Genomic DNA, 7186 nt, shown 5'->3' on the forward strand with positions numbered 1-7186 from the left:
ACATCTTGAAAAATGAAAGAAAATGGAATCAGCAGCAGTTCAGGATTTTGAATAAAATAAGTAGTTGCTTGCACAACCACAGTCATGTAAACCCTTCTTGTAGACTTGCATTTGTATTGAACGAGAAATTCTGTTTTAATTGCAGCTTAGCCACTAGGTGGCACTCACACATATGCCTGATCAGATTACTTTAGAAAACTGCATTAATTTCTCTAATATAGGTAAATAATGCTGCTTACAGATTATAGTGTTCATTCATATGGAACATACCAGGTTGGACGTCTTCGAAATTGTGTTAGATTTATAAGCATAACACTTTAATACCTATAAGTGCTCAGCACACACAAAGAAATAAATCCCAAATTGTTCAGATCAAATAGCATTTAGAAGCAAAAACATTTTCTGTTTGATGTATGGCACTGTCACCAGATATTTTAATGTTATGACTGTTTTCATGATTGTTTTAAATAAAAGCACATGTAACATTGGCAATATTGTTGCAATTTTTTCTGCCTATAGCTTATCTGCTGATAAATGCAAACCATGTTCATACGTTTGTTAACAAGTGGACTATATAAAGCAACTATTTGATGGGCTTATTATAAAGTTCAAAATATTTAGACTTTCTGGATCAAAAATTGCTACTTCTATTTGCAATAAACTAGCAGCTCTAGTTGCCATAGCATTATTAGAGGAATGTATGAATCTTGAAACATGACCAGTTTTCTTTGAAGATTTATTCATTTGAAGTTCACAACATTAATACACAAACTCCTGGGACATGGCTTACTCATTGCTCTTTATAGGCACACTCTATCATACTTTAGCTTTATGTGTGAAGAGTGTGTCCTCTTTTTTTATTTAGCAAACAGTGCAGCATGCAGTAGAAATTGGCACTTTTATAAATTAACCTAGATACACCCCCATGGCTGTCAATCAGACAACAAGTCCTGTTACTTCCTGGTTTGGTTAGAACAGTGAAGCTAAAATGTTTTGATGCCTATAGATCCCTTTAAGCACAAGTGTGAGGTTCACTGTGATTTATTTCCTTATTGGCAACATAAACTATATAGCCATGAGTGACTGAGGTTTTGGCAGAGCACAGTTCTAACCAGCAGTGAGTCCTAATAATCCTGCAATGTTTTGGAAAAACCTGACCTGCAGCAGAGTGTGGCCTGATTACTAAGTGGAAATGATTGAGCAAAAGCACTGGTTTCTGAAGGATCTCCGTGAACTAGGCGTGAGGAAGAGATAAAGAGGCGTCCTAGGTCCAAGCCGGTTCGACATCCATAGAACAGTCAGGTGGGAGTAATGAGTAAGTGAATCCATAGAACAATCAGGTGGGAGTAATGAGTAAGTGAATCCATAGAACAGTCAGGTGGGAGTAATGAGTAAGTGAATCCATAGAACAGTCAGGTGGGAGTAATGAGTAAGTGAATCCGTGGTCAGTCCCAGTCAGTTAATGGCTGAGAGGGATTTGAGACTATTACTCTTTTTGTGGGAGCCATATCTTTACCTGAGGTCCTCTAAGGGTGCACAGGAGAGAGAATAGTCGCTGGTCTGAGTCAGCAATGAGGGGGTCAAATTAATATGAAGAGGAGTCTAAGAGTGGTTTGGTTCAGGATAGAAGGAATTCGCAAAGTAGGAGAGGATGATGTTCAGTGGGGAGCAGAGGAAGATAAAAGAAATAGGTTAATTACAGAAACATTCACCAGACTGAATAATTGAGCCCAGAGCACACAGTGGATTTAAGTAGCACACAGTTAAAGGTGCATGACAAACAATCAAACACTGACCAAGTTGTATTAATTGAGAAACAATAACTCATAAAAGGGATAGAACCAACCCAAGAAATAGACAAATAAGAGCATAAACTGACTAACATGACAACATAAATTAAGTAAGCACATTCTATACCAGGCATAGGCAACCTTTGGACTACACCTCCCATAATGCCTTGCCTGCTATATGGGTGTAAGAGCATTATGGGGGATTTCATCCACAACATCTGGAATGCCAAAGGTTACCTCTCCCTGTTCTATACAGATACACTTAGTTAATTAGCAGAGCCTACCTGACAAAATCAATTGTTTCTCAAAATACAAACAAAACCTAAAATCATTGCTCAATGTAATACAAATCATAACAGGGAAAGATGAACCAATTAAAAGGCCAAAAAAAACAAAAACGCTCAGATAAGAAAGTCTCCATAACTAGTATCATTAAACTTGGACAACAAAGGCTACAGAAAATGCTATGAGCTGAAAAGAGATATGGTCACAATGTAACTGGTAAAAAAATAATTAAATGAAAACAAAAATGATTAAACAGCCGACTAAATGTATCAACCAAAAACTATGCCTAAAGGACCACTATAGTGCCAGAAAAACAAACTTGTTTTCCTGGCACTATAGTGCCCTGAGGGCAGGGCCGGCGCAAGGATTTTTGCCGCCCTAGGCAAAAGTAAAGTTTGCCGCCCCCTCCCTCCCCCCCCCCCGTGACTTCACAATGCCCCACCCATATAACCTGCCATGTTAACTAACGCTAGTGCTGCAGTGCTGCAGTGCCGCCGTGTTTACATTAAAAGCTGCAGTGGTTCTGGGGACTATAGTGTTTCTTTAATGTGAAGTAAATTAGAGATTAGTGCCATGAATAATATACTAGATTGCCTACTTACAACCAGATGAGGATGATGATGGGCTCTAGCTGCAGTCTGGCTCCACTGGTCTGGTGTAGAACAGGATCTCTTGAGGCTGTTTGTAACTGTGGTCACAAAAATCAATGTTCTGGGAGAACAGGAAGCAGCTCAATTTTTTGGGGGCCCTTTACACAGCTCAAGGTCTGGGTCCACCTTCATGTTCCACTAATGAGTTTGTTCACAGGGGGTGGAGTGTGTAGGGGATGTCCTGATTTGTGTGTAAGGCATGCATTGTGTGAATCTGTATTTGTATGTGTAAGGGCTGCAAGGTGTGTTTCTGTGTATGTAAGGGATGAAGTGTGTGAGTCTGTAATGGGTGCATTGAGTGTGTGTAAGGAATGCATTGTGTGTTTCTCTGTGTGTAAGGGATGAATTGTGTGTAAGGGTTGCATTGTGTGTGTAATGCATTGTGTGTTTTTCTGTGTGCAAGGGGTTCATTGTCTTTGTGTGTAAGGGGTGCATTGTGTGTGATTGTGTGTGTGATGGATGTCAATCTCTCCACCCTCCCTTGTCACTCTCTTCTCCCCCCTCCCTTGTTACTCTCATTCCCCCTCCCTCCCCTGTCACTCCCCCCTCCCTGTCAATTTCCCTCTCCCCGTCAATTCCCCTCCCTGTCAAAGTCTTCCCCCCTGTCAATTTCTTTCTCCCCCCCTCCCTGTTAGTTCCCCCCCTGTTAGTTTCTTCCCCCCACCTCCCTGTTAGTTTCTTTCCCACATCCCTGTTAGTTTCTTTCCCCCCACCTCCCTGTTAGTTTCTCCCCCGTTAGTTTCCCCCCTGTTAGTTTTTTTTCTCCCACCTCCCTGTTAGTTTCTTTCTCCCCCCCTCCCCCTGTCAGTTTCTTTCTCCCCCTCCCCCTGTCAGTTTCTTTCTCCCCCCTCCCCCTGTCAGTTTCTTTCTCCCCCCCCTCCCCCTGTCAGTTTCTTTCTCCCCCCCTCCCCCTGTCAGTTTCTTTCTCCCCCCCCTCCCCCTGTCAGTTTCTTTCTCCCCCCTCCCCCTGTCAGTTTCTTTCTCCCCCCCTCCCCCTGTCAGTTTCTTTCTCCCCCCCTCCCCCTGTCAGTTTCTTTCTCCCCCCCTCCCCCTGTCAGTTTCTTTCTCCCCCCTCCCCCTGTCAGTTTTTTTCTCCCCCCCTCCCCTGTCAGTTTCTTTCTCCCCCCCTCCCCTGTCAGTTTCTTTCTCCCCCCTCCCCCTGTCAGTTTCTTTCTCCCCCCCTCCCCCTGTCAGTTTCTTTCTCCCCTCCCTCCCTCCCTGTTTCTTTCTTTCCCCTCCCTCCCTGTTTCTTTCCCCTCCTTCCCTCCCTGTTTCTTTCTTTCCCCTCCCTCCCTCCCTGTTTATTTCTTCCCCCTCCCTCCCTCCCTGTTTTTCTTTCCCCTCCCTCCCTGTTTCTTTCTTTCCCCTCCCTCCCTGTTTCTTTCTTTCCCCTCCCTCCCTGTTTCTTTCTTTCCCCTCCCTCCCTCTCTCCCTGTTTCTTTCTTTCCCCTCCCTCCCTCCCTCCCTGTTTCTTTCTTCCCCCTCCCTCTCTGTTTCTTTTTTCCCCCTCCCTCCTTGTTTCTTTCTTTCACCTCCCTCCCTGTTTCTTTCTTTCACCTCCCTCCCTGTTTCTTTCTTCCACCTCCCTCCCTGTTTCTTTCTTCCCCCTCCCTCCCTGTTTCTTTCTTCCCCCTCCCTCCCTCCCTGTTTCTTTCTTCCTCCCCCCTCCCCTACCTCTGTTGTAGCGTGGCCGAGCTCTGTATGGTCCGGCCGGGTACAGGGAGCTTTTGTTTCCTGTACCCGGCCAGACTAACAGGAAGTGCACACTCAGTGTTCACTTCCTGTTAGTCCGGCTGTGTACAGGAGACAGATGCTACTTGTACCCGGCCGGACCATACGGGGCTCGGCCACGCTACAGTGAGGGAGTGACAGGAGGGAGCGCTGAGCGCTTCCCTCCTGTCAGCCCCTCTCCTCTGGCTGCGCCCGGGCGGTGCGGCCTCATGGACGCACCAGCTCGGGCAAAGCTGCAGCCGCCTGAGGCTCTCTACAGAGCGCTCGGGCAGCTGCAGCATGAGGGGGGCCGGCGCTCCTGGCGGCACCCCTTCCCAAGGGGCGCCCTAGGCGGCTGCCTAGTCCGCCTTACAGGTAGCGCCGGCCCTGCCTGAGGGTGCCCCCACCCTCAGGATCACACTCCTGCCGGGCTGAAGGGGAAGGAAGGGGGTTAAACACTCACGCTGCCTCGGCGCTGGGGACTCTCCTCCCTCTTCTGATGTCATCAGCTGAATGCGCATAAACGGCAAGAGCCGCGCGCGCATTCAGCTAGTCTCATAGGAAAGCATTCTCAATGCTTTCCTATTGACGCTGGCGTCTTCTCACTGTGAAAATCACAGTGAGAAGCACGGAAGCGCCTCTAGCGGCTGTCAATGAGACAGCCACTAGAGGCTGGATTAACCCATAGGCAGTCCTAGATGGACCTGGCACCCAGACCACTTCATTGAGCTGAAGTGGTCTGGGTGCCTATAGTGGTCCTTTAAATTTAATTGGTGGTGGAAACTACCTAATTAAATGCAATGTTCCTCATAAGGTATGAGTGAGGAACACACAACCTGCATAGCATGTGATGAAACAAGATAAAATAAACACAATCCACCATAATCAGTGAATAAGCTACATATAAACTGTTTTCCTAATCACTTCCAGAATGCTTTCCCCTTGTTTTTATCTCATGAAGAACATGGTCTTTAAGTGGGTGGTTTCCTCCTCTAACATTAAGCAGTTGCAGTTGGACGTAGATTGTTTTTCTGCATGTTTGTGCATAAATATTACTTCATATCTGTAACTGTTGTGCACAGAATGTATACCAGTGCAGAAACCCCTCCCCCCCCACCATATTATGTTATTTACAAATTATATCAATTCTTCACAAGCAGTTTAGATCGGTACATTACAGTTTTCATACTTTACTTTTACATTTTAAAAAAGTAAAAGAAATCAAATAAAAGAGTTCAGGCTGATAAGGACAGAGTATTTGCTAAAGTGAAGCAGAGTGATGGTTGGGGAAACACATGGTTAGGGATCAAGAGTAGCATTAGGGAATAACCATAACCACTTCACACTCAATATGAACAATCGTGCAGTGGTGGGGGAAGGTTGGGAGGGGTTTTGGGAAATAGAGGTTAACCTCTCTGTGTACATAGGGTACGTTTCAGACCCTCAAATCAAGGTAAACCGTATTAATATATCATATGGTTACAAACTAAATTTAATACATTATTACAAAAGTTACAAACTCTTAGTGTACTGTGTCAAGATTGTCCAACTGCTTTACAATGACACTGGTCAAGGGTAGACAGTAGATTTCTGTCCTCTAGATGTTCTTTAGTTGTTGGTCAATTTCAGATCCATGATACTCAGCAACGATGCCTTCAGCTAAATTCCGATTGTGAATCGTTGTTTAACAAAAGCTGGAGGCATTCCTTCTGGCTATACTTTCCTTGGAATAATATTGATTTTTTTTTACTCTTCAAACTTTACCTCTAAAAGAACATATAGCTTTTAAATATAATTCACTATGTGTGCTGAAAGTCAAATATTCAACTTTAATAACTAGTTATATAAGCAAGCATTTTATTTAGGGGATTTTGGCATTGCTGTAAGTGTTCTATTTCACTTACGTTACAGTTTGTTCCTGCATGAAAGTTTCACATGCTAAGTTGCCTTCAAAGTTAAAAAGTAGCAGAATTCCCTCTGCATTATTCATAATCCATGCCAAGTACCCTAAACTCTTTATTAGTCATCGCGATTTCTCAACTTGCATTTCTTCTGTATATGAAACAAGGTGACATTTCTAAATGTCTAGAAAGCTAGGAAGCCATATAGTAGCTCTTTTAAACCCTTGTTTCAACTACCCATTCATGCTTAAAAAGGAAATATACACAAGGAAGGAATATACATGTGCGTGTTTCTTCTTCATCTTTAGCAATGAGAATTGTTTGAGTTCCAGGTATGTTGCCACTAATCCCATACACCTGTTTGTTGGACGGTAAAAAGTGTGTGCCTTGTGCCTTAATTTTATACTGTTAAATACATTTTCCAAATAATTACATTTTTTAAATAAACGTGTCAAATGATTTAATATTTAAATTTAAATGTTTCTATTTTTGATGCATTGATATGTTTTTTTTTTATGTATGGTATGTTTTGATATTTGAACCCCTTAACCCCTTAAGGACCGGCCTGTTTTTGCGATGTTTGTACGTTAAGGACCAGAGCAGTTTTAACACTTTTGTGGTGTTTGTGTTTAGCTGTAATTTTCCGCTCTCTCATTTACGGTTCCCATACAAGTTATATATTGTTTTTTTCACGACAAGAAGGGCTTTCTTTACATACCAGTATTTATATTATGTCATATATTGTATTTAAAAAAAATAATAAAATATGGTGAAAAATAAAAAAAAAACATGTTTTTGGACTTTTACTTGAAAAATCATTTACTTATCTACAAAAGCTAATGAAAAAAAC

Source organism: Pelobates fuscus, chromosome 2, assembly GCF_036172605.1.
Source record: "Pelobates fuscus isolate aPelFus1 chromosome 2, aPelFus1.pri, whole genome shotgun sequence".
Lineage (NCBI taxonomy): Eukaryota > Metazoa > Chordata > Amphibia > Anura > Pelobatidae > Pelobates > Pelobates fuscus.